Genomic DNA, 9,985 nt, shown 5'->3' on the forward strand with positions numbered 1-9,985 from the left:
CCAATCAGCGACTACCAGCGCATCAAAAAGCTCGCATGAAGAGTATGCACAAAGCGTGGACAACGATGACAAGTGCACTCTCGTCACATATGTTTATTGGGGTTGCTGTGCAGTTGAAGCCTCTGAGTTGCATTTATCTTTAACAGGGTGACTTCCCGGAAATGTTAAGCCTTACTCGTTAATATTAAATACCTTATTTTTGGTTCGGCCAGTGTGTACTGCACCAAAAATCTGGAAAAATTTCGTCCGCGGACTTGGATGCGTAGCGTTATAAGTACTTGTACATATGCGTAGTTTAAAAAGGCCATAAAAACCCTAAATTTCCATTACAATCAATAATTCAAGTTAATCAACAAAACCATACAGGTATGTTTATTAAGTGCGAGTAACACTAAGAAACTGTTGCTTATATTATAGCAGCAACTTTTTGATGATTTTAAAAAGTCTTTCATTTTTAATAAACAACACGCACATACCTGTATAAAGTAGGAAAAAGATGGCTGCATTTTTATCCACAAGCCGTATTTCTACATAATTTATCGTAATGCTGTATTTTGACAAAATTGTATCAAAAATGTCGATGTAGTACCAATGTACTTTTGGGATCTAAAATGTATAAAAAAGTACAATTGTACCATCAATTTCATCACTGGTCTTGTTACTTCTTGTTGCTTATCTCCACTATTTCACTTTGCTAAGCCAACTACAAACAAGCGCAGCTATTCCGCTGCAATTCACTTGATCATGTGGTTGTTGGTTGTGTTGGTTTTTGTTAATATTTCTATTATTAGAATGTTTAACTTTTTAGGTGTACTCGTCCTTAAGTTATATGTTTTTTTGTTATTTTATGGCCTTATGACAATTATATTCAACAATTTTTATGAGCTTGAGGCCGTTTTTAAGTGAAAACTTATTGTGGAAAAGCAACAATAATTTGAAAAAATGGTAGAAGTGATAGCTATTTCGGAAATCACCACATGTCCTCATCAGACTTCTTTCAGCAGGATTCGAACCAACGATCCCACTGACTCAGCCAGTTGCCTACGCACTGTGCTAAGTTAGCCTTGTAAATTATCGTTGTTTTTTCCCACTTTTTCATTTGCTAAGCTAACACAATCAAGCTCATTGCTTTTCCACAATAAGTTTTTCATTAAAAAAAATGGCCTCGACCTCAAAAAAAATTGCTGAATATAATTGTTATAAGGCCATAAAACAACAAAAACAAATAACTTAAGGACGAGCACACCTAGAAGTTAAAAATAGAATTATTAACAAAAAACCAACAAAACCAACAACCACATGAGCAATTGTAAATCGTAGCGGAATAGCTGCGCTTGATTGTGTTGGCTTAGCAAATGAAAAAGTGGGAAAAAAGCAACGATAATTTATAAGGCTAACTTAGCACAGTGCGTAGGCAACTGGCTGAGTCAGTGGGATCGTCGGTTCGAATCCTACTGAAAGAAGTCTGATGAGAAAATGTGATGATTTCCGAAACAGCTATCACTTCTACCATTTTTTCAAACTATTGTTGCTTTTCCACAATAAGTTTTTCATTAAAAAAACGGCCTCGAGCTCAATAAAAATTGATGAATATAATAGTTTTTTCAAAAAAGTGGAACACCATAAAGTCGTGTTATTACATTTCTGGCACAAAACTAGAGTCAGTTACTCAAGTTAAGGACTTAGGAGTGTTCTTCGACAATAAGTTCGTATTTACCGATCATATAAATTATATAGTGGCCAATGGTTACGCTATGCTTGCTTTTGTACGCCGAAACAGTTCCTACTTTTCTGATCCCTATACACTCCAGAGGCTGTATATAGCTTTTGTTAGATCTCGTCTAGAATATGCCTCCTTTATATGGCGGCCCTTTCAAATCATTATATCAATAGAATTGAGCGGATACAAAAAGTTTTTATTAAGTTTGCGTTGAGGTCGCTTAATTTCTACGAGCCTCTTCCTTCTTATAACTCTCGTTGCCTTCTTATCAATTTAGATTTACTCCAGAGTAGAAGAAAATCGTTATCATGTGCGTTTGTCATCAATGTTTTGGTTGGTACTATTGACTGTGCGAAAATTTTAAGTAGAATATGTTTCAATATTCCTGTTCGAAGTTTCAGGAATTTTGACATGTTTTATGTCCAGCCTTACAGATCCAACTATGTTCACAATTCACCAATTGCACGAACATTGAGGGAGCTTAATGGATTTAAAGAAATAGATCTCTCGCTTCCTGGAGTGGTGTTAAGAAACACAATGAAATTCAATCTTAGTCGTTAATCTTGTATGAGCTTATTATTAAGGCATAGTTAGTAAGAATTATGTATTCCATAACTAAAATAAATAAATAAATAAATCAAAATAAATGAAGCTACTAAAAAAGTTAAAGCTACCATAAAAATGTATTAAAAAATATATACATTGTAAAGCTCCACATATTACTGAAAACTTAAAACTATATGTAACACTCCACATATTACTTTGGTGTGTATGTGTATTTACTAGCGTCAATTCATTTGGGAAAGAGATCTTCGCAATTTTTTAAAATAGACTTCCGCCACAAAAATTCAACAACCAAATCTGTAATGCTGGCAGGGTTGTTAAAATTATCTTTATGAAAAAACCGTTTAACAACCCGCTATTGTGACTCGATGCGTTGGGTGTGGGTTCCATCCGGCCCGACAAAAGGGTTTTCTGGGTCACTATGATTGACCTTTTGGTGCTCATACCCATACCTCGATAGGCAGTCGTACGCTTTCCAATAATCTGTACGCATTATTGTACCCTCGATTACATGCTTCTGTATAAGAGGTATGAGCACCTACGCGGACCGGACGGTTTCTGGGCACACTTCCAGCCTGAGGTCCTCGCTGCCGTCCTCAATCATCCCCAGGACGAAGTGACCCTCAACTTTCCTCCCTGAAAATTAAAAATATAGAATAAAGTAAATACCTTAGTTTTTTAATAGATGAAATGTAATTATAATTGAAATTACCTTTATTAAATTTAATTATAAGATCTACCTTCAATACTGTTGGTACGAGTCGATCAACAAGTAACATCACTAATAACACTCAATATTTATTTACTCTCTATTGTGCTCATTTCATAGGTTGACTAATAACACTCAATATAGATTTACTCCCTTTTGTGCTCATTTCATACGTTGATACACTGCACATGTACACATGTGTATACATAGCTACGTCTATTGTTTATGCTACCGCTAAATCGGGTGATTTTACTGCACAAGCCCAAGTGTTATAATGATTGCAATAAGTTGAAAACTAGTTTTGAGGAGAAGCAATAATAATGAAATATTCAATCCATCTGTGATCTTTAAGCAAAAGGGCATAGGCGCTAATAAACTGGCTTATTTTGAACTAGCTTTCGATCATTTCGTTGTGTTTTTATTGTAATTGCCACTGGTCGGTAAAAAGGCTTGCCGTCTACGAAACCATTTGGTGACCCCGACGTGATTTTGGAATCACGGATTTTGGGTATTAACAAACAAAGCATTGCCCCATGGCGCCGTCCAAAAGAGCAGAAGAAGTCGAATCCAGGAAAAAGAAGCGCGATTCTCTCATACAGCAGATAACAATGATTAATAACGCCTTTAACATTGAGCCGGGAGCTCGACGAAGTAGGAGTTGAAGTCCGAATAGAGCATGTGGATCGGCTGGAAAAAGATTTGATGGTATTCAAGCGCATTTGGAGGATGAGGACGAACCTGAAGACGTAGTGACAATGTTTTCTAGCCATTACATGGAAGTGAAGACGAAGTTGATGCGCCAGCTGTATATTTGCCGTGGCGCAGAAACTCATCGCTCGATCATGCGGTCAACTTCGTACGAACAGCCATCGATTATTGTCACACCGCCAAAACAAAGGCTACCAGTTCTACATATTCCCAAAATTCAGCGGTAATTATACCGCGTGGCCTGATTTTTTTCAATGTTCAATACTGTGGTGCATCAAGACGAGGATTTGACGAGGATTGAAAAATTCCAGCATCTTCGCTCCAACCTGCGTGACGCTGCGTTGGATACAATACGTTCGTTGGAAATTTCGGAGTAAAACTATGATAGGGCTATTGACTTATTGAAATCCCGGTTTGATAACAAACGCTTAAATTTTCAGGCACATATAAAAGACATCGTACAACTTAAAAGGGTAGAAGGTGATTCCATGGCGAAACTTTGCGAATTAAGCGACAACATAAACGCCCATTTGCGTGCGCTGAAAACTGTGGGTACGAAAGGGCAGATTGCTGATTGTATGTTAATTCAGCTAGTATCGCAAAAATTGGACGTTGCGTCTCGAACGAAATGGGAGGAAGAATCGCCTGTAAATGAAATCCCAACTTGGAATTTGATGTCGAAATTTTTAGAAAATCGTTGCCAACATCTGGAAAATATCGAAAACGCGTTTAAACCAAGGTGTTCATCGGGCGAATATGTGGCAAGGATCAGACACACGTTCGGTCCGATGTGTCGTAAGTTAAATTAAAAGAAATAGACAAAGGTAAAATTCGGTATTAGAAATACAAGAATTCAAATATATTTTATTTGCTCTAATAATAACATGTACAAATGTATTTCAGATTACCTTTATTATTAAATTGATGAGGCGATGAAGCGTGGTGGCTCGAGGACGTCTGCTTACTTGGATACTCGCAAGATAAGTAAAATCCGTTCTTTTTCCTGCTATGTACTTTACCTTAGGAGAAACAGTTTTTTCCGCAAGGGAAATTTTAACATAGCTAGTGGATTATACAAGTATAAGCTAACTGTTGTGTCTTATACACAAAGTGAAATATTAGGGCGGTCCGTAAATTTAATTGTTTAGGGTGCCGGCCTAAACATGCCGCCCCCTTGCGGCAAGCAAAGAAAAAATTAGCGTAGTCCAGCCACCAAGCTTCATTGCTAACTTAAAAACTAAGTAAATGCAAGTTTCACTTTCCGCACTCGTCGTACCTATAGTCTGAAAGAAAAAAATTCACAATAAAAAGTGTGGTTTAAAATTCACAGGCACTTGCGTATGTATTTCATATTCAATTCAAAAATTTCAATATAATGCACTTTCAAAACAAATGTAAAAAAAAAGAAAATGTTAACATTCAGAATATAAAAAAGGCTCAGCAAGCACCAGATAGTACCCATCCAAAGATGGTGTTCTGCGCTAGTAATGGGCCTAGAGTCCCAGCAGGAATGGCGCCCAGTAAAATCTTTGGGAATACCTCAGCACCAAGGACTAACTGAACTGGTGCTGCGATGTTAAAACGGGGATCCGCCAGTCTTAAATTGTTGTATGGAGCGGCCGTTGAGGCATCGAGGCTTGTTAGCGGGGTTCGTTGACGATAATTGCGTACGGCTACCGCGTGCACCGTCAATGTGGCGGAATTTCCGTGTTTTCCACGCATGTTGATGAAACATCCTCGCTGATGGTTCATAGCCGTTAGGGTAAGTTTGAGGTCTCGCGCTAATTCTTCCGCGATTATCGAAGTTGTAGCACATGCATCTATTAAGGCTCTTACCATATGCAAACGGCCTCCAGCTTCTATTCTTACTATAGCTGTCGGCGCAACTGCAGTAAGCTGACGGATTGGATTCATTGGTGCCTCTACCTGCCCAGAACGAAATCCGCTTCTTGCAGGGAAGTGGAATGCATAGGATTCCACTCTCCCGTTCTGACGCTGATGCCGTCGGCGGTTATTCCGACTTCGAGTTGGGTGATGCGATCTATTGTGTCGCGGTTGGAAAGCTAGCGTTTCCAATCCGCTTAGCTCGCGTAGCTCATATTTCAAGAGCTGTCCGCCATTCTGGGGCTCCAATTCTTGCTCGCTAGTAAATCGTTGGACCCCATTTCGGCCGATTCCTCTGGGCGGAAAGCACTAGTTTCCGCTCCAGCTTGGAACACTTCCCCTTCTTCCAGATCTGGGCGGAAAGCAGCTGTTTCCGCTCCAGTCTCTGACGCTGTTAAAGATATCGCATCGCTGTCTACGTCTTCAGTAACAGCTCTCCTTGATGGACGACGATTGAAACGTGGTTTCTCGGCGTGCGACGTAATGTGCAGCAACGTATAATGTTGCTCTTCGCACCGCCGACATTTTCCCTCGTTCGTGCAGTGTGCTGCGCGGTGGGTTCCCCCCAAACAATTAGTGCAGTACCGATGAATAAGTACTTCGCGTAGGCGATCTTCGGGGGCCTTTGCCCGGAAGACGGGGCAAAGCCGGAGGGGGTGCTTCATGCCGTAAAGTCGGCACGTCAGTGGATAGCCTTGAGTAGTTTCAGCTCGTTTGCGCATTAATGTGAAACGGGTCATTTTTCTGTAATATGAGTTTCCCCATTCGAATTAAAACTTGTAGAGGAAACGAAATTGTAGAGTGGCGACCAATACATACGCATAAATTCTGGCCTATAACAATTACAAAGTTGAATTTTCATATTAGTTACAATCTTTTAAGAAAAATGCACTAGTAGTGACTCCCCTTAAAGATTGATGAAGATATCGCGTGTGTGTAGCTCCCTTTATTGTTAGTTGCCCACAACGCGCAGGGTTGTATGAAGCCCTTGCATTACTGTTGGGCAATATAGCTAATGGCAATAATCAACTCGTGTACTATCACTGTTTTCTACAAGGTCTAGAAGTAGTTCCGTGCATTTTGAGGAGTAAGATTCTCATTTTGGGATTTTTTATTCTTTTACTTTTGAAGTGACTTAGATAGAGAGATAGATAGTTGGTTGGGTATGGCACTGCGACCAGTAGGTCTATTGTGCCCCTAGCTCATCACAATACATCAACCAGACCCAGAGTGTCTACAAATTTCATAATAGACCCCTGGGACAGTGAGTGTATGTGCTCCTCTCTTGGCCAGACATGCCCTATGCTCCTATACCTCCTGCGTGCAACGGCATCACACTCCATAAGAAGGTGTAGAGGAGTCTCTTTGGCTGCATCGCAAAAGCGACAGGCGATGCAGGTGCGCTCTGAGCCTACAGTGGCCCGTCAAAAAACCTGTAATAATTCTTAGTTTCTCTCTTGGGAGATCCATAAGAAGCCTGTATCTTGACAGATTGTAACCTCCTAATAAGCTTTTTGCCTGACGTTGGCCCATGGTGCCAAGCCAGTGTAATTCCCTCAGTTTCCTGTTGTCCCTTCTGAGCATTTCCTTTATGGTGTTTGGTCCTACTGCCAGAAAGGGCTCAGGTCCTACCGGGGTCGAGGAAGCGACCGTTCTGGCCAGATGATCAGCTTCCTCATTTCCTGCGACCCCCATGTGCCCTGGTAACCACATTAGTTGGATATCATTGACCTCCACCAGAGCATTGAGCCTCTCGACACACTCCCTAACCAGGGAGGACTTGATCTCGAATGATGAGAGAGCCCTTAGTGCCGCCTGGCTATCACTTAGTATAAGTATCCTTTCATTTCTATAGTTCCTGCGAATATTAATCTCAGCGCACATACTGATGGCATAGCCCTCCGCTTGAAAGATGCTAGGAAAAGTCCCCAGGTACACCGAAAGCTTCAGCCTAGTGCCGTACACGCCTGCTCCAATCCCCGCGGGTGTTTTAGAGCCGTCAGTGTACCACTGTATTGTGCTCGCCTGTATGTGACTCTCCATAATAGAGGTACACCAGGTCGCCTTGCTATAAGTGTGGGTCCTGAAATTTCTCTTGAAAACCACCTCTCTGTTAATATCGTCCCTGGGGAACAAAGCCAGGGGGAGCTGGGTACCTAGCTTGTCCCTGTTCCTAGATGATAACACGTTGCCTTTGCCGAAGCCCTTTCTCGCAAAGTTAAGGAGGGTTCGCTTTGCAGCCTGTCCAATTGAGAGATGCAGTGGCTCGAGTTCTAGCATTACCTCTAGCGCTGCCGTCGGGCATGTGCGCATTGCTCCCGTAATGCAAACACATGCCAGACGTTGAATCTTGGAGAGGGTCTGCCTCACCGTTCCTATAGTAGTCCTGGAATACCAAGCCACCGCACCATAAGTCACTATTGGTTTCACTATCATGGTGTACATCCATCTGAGGATCCTCGGAGTGCACCCCCAGGATTTACCCGCCAGACGTTTGCACACCATCATCGCTCTCGTGGCCTTAGAGGTGACCGCATCAACATGGGCCCTTCACAGAAGCTTGGAGTCCAGGGTAAGCCCCAGATACTTATCCTCTGTGGCGACACTGATTGCGACCCCGTCCAAGGTCAAGTTCCTCATCCCCTGGAGATTTCGTTTCTTGGTGAAGGGGACTATGGCTGTCTTAGAAGGGTTGATATTTAAACCTACGTCTGTGCACCACCTTTTCGCAAGGTTAAGTCCTTTTTGGACGATGTCACAGAGAGTACTTGCGAACTTCCCTCTAGCGATAATCACTATGTCGTCCGCGTACCCTTGGCAGCGGACGCCCTCGTTAGTAAGTATCTGCAGGAGTTCGTCCACAACTAAGCTCCACAGTAGAGGAGACAATACCCCCCCTTGTTGGCACCCTTTCGTCGTTTGTATTTGAACGACGCTGTCACCGACTTCAGTTTCGGCAATCCTGGTCTGAAGTAACCTTGCTATCCATCTTCGGATGGTTTGAAGTGACTTACGAAAATTTAGTAACTTTCTCAAGCCAGTATTCAGATGTTATTCCTTGGGCATATTTACTCCTCTCAAGAAATCCTTTGACTATATTTACGAACGTCCATGAAATCTTTCAATATAAACCAAAGTCAAAAAACAATTCGTGAATTTTGAAATTTCATGAATGAATCCCTTTGTTTGTTTTTTTTTTCACCACTTATATGTGTAAAATTATGTCTAATATTACCCAACGGTTTATATGCACACCCAATTTTTGTAATAGTCTTGCCAAAGTTTGCGCATACTTTATGCGAAAAACTGCAAGTGTAACCTCCACGTAAGGGCGAGCAAAGGAACCCTGCAATGTATCGGATTATGATATGTCGATATAGATAACACACCACTACTTCCGTGAATGGCTTTTATTATCAATTAAAACTCACTTTACGCACGTGTCGGGAGAATTTACAATTGTGTTAATTATATACTGAGCATGTGCGGTATGCTCATAAATTTTGTGTTTTGGTCGCGCATTCGAAAATTTGTGGCGCACCCGGCGCAGAATCGGAAAATAGAAGTGAAGAACGTGCCCCTGTGAAAAACTCGTGTCGTTGCACAATTGGCAACAATTTTAACGCAAAAAGGCGGAAAATAAAAGTCAAAATGGTGTTGAAAAAAAAGATGAATGGAGTTGCGTTATGCCTTTATGGAACGCACAATATGGGAGGTAGATGGGGGTCTAATAGTTCCCTGTATGAAGTTTCAAAGCGCGCAACTTTATAGTTTTTAAGTAATTTGTTATTAAAGTTTGTAATTTCCACCAACTTGTATTGGACTATTTCACAATATATAATGCACTTTCCACTAAATTTACACGTTATTTACACTCAATATATGCGCAGTTAGAGTGTGCACGTTCAAACAAATAAATACTTTTAGTATATTACAGCTTTTTTATAAAAAAATGATTGTTGTTTAATTTTATGAGAGTACATGCAGAATATGTGGAAATGGCAGCAGGACTGTGTTGCCATATCTAAAAAAACCAAGAGTGGAAAGCAAGACCAAAAGAAAATACGATTAAAAGGAAAATACGATAAGGTTCTTTTGTTCAGATAAAAATAAATAGTAGGGGGATTGGGGTCATATTCCCCTCTTCCGGCAACACAGAAAGGAGAATTCTACGTAGTTAGGGTTATAATCGCTAAGTGCGGCCGAAGGCCGCCTACGCAGAAAGGTGTTCTATGCAAAAGGTGTTCGGCCCCTTTTCTTTGGCAACACAGAAAGGAGAATTCTACTGCCTGAGGGTTATAATCCCTAAGTGCGGCCGAAGGCCGCCTACGCAGAAAGGTGTTCTATGCAAAAGGTGTTCGGCCCCTTTTCTTTGGCAACACAGAAAGGAGAATTCTACT

Source organism: Rhagoletis pomonella, unplaced genomic scaffold, assembly GCF_013731165.1.
Source record: "Rhagoletis pomonella isolate Grant_MI unplaced genomic scaffold, Rhpom_1.0 Rhpom_scaffold_00003, whole genome shotgun sequence".
Classification (NCBI taxonomy): Eukaryota; Metazoa; Arthropoda; class Insecta; order Diptera; family Tephritidae; genus Rhagoletis; species Rhagoletis pomonella.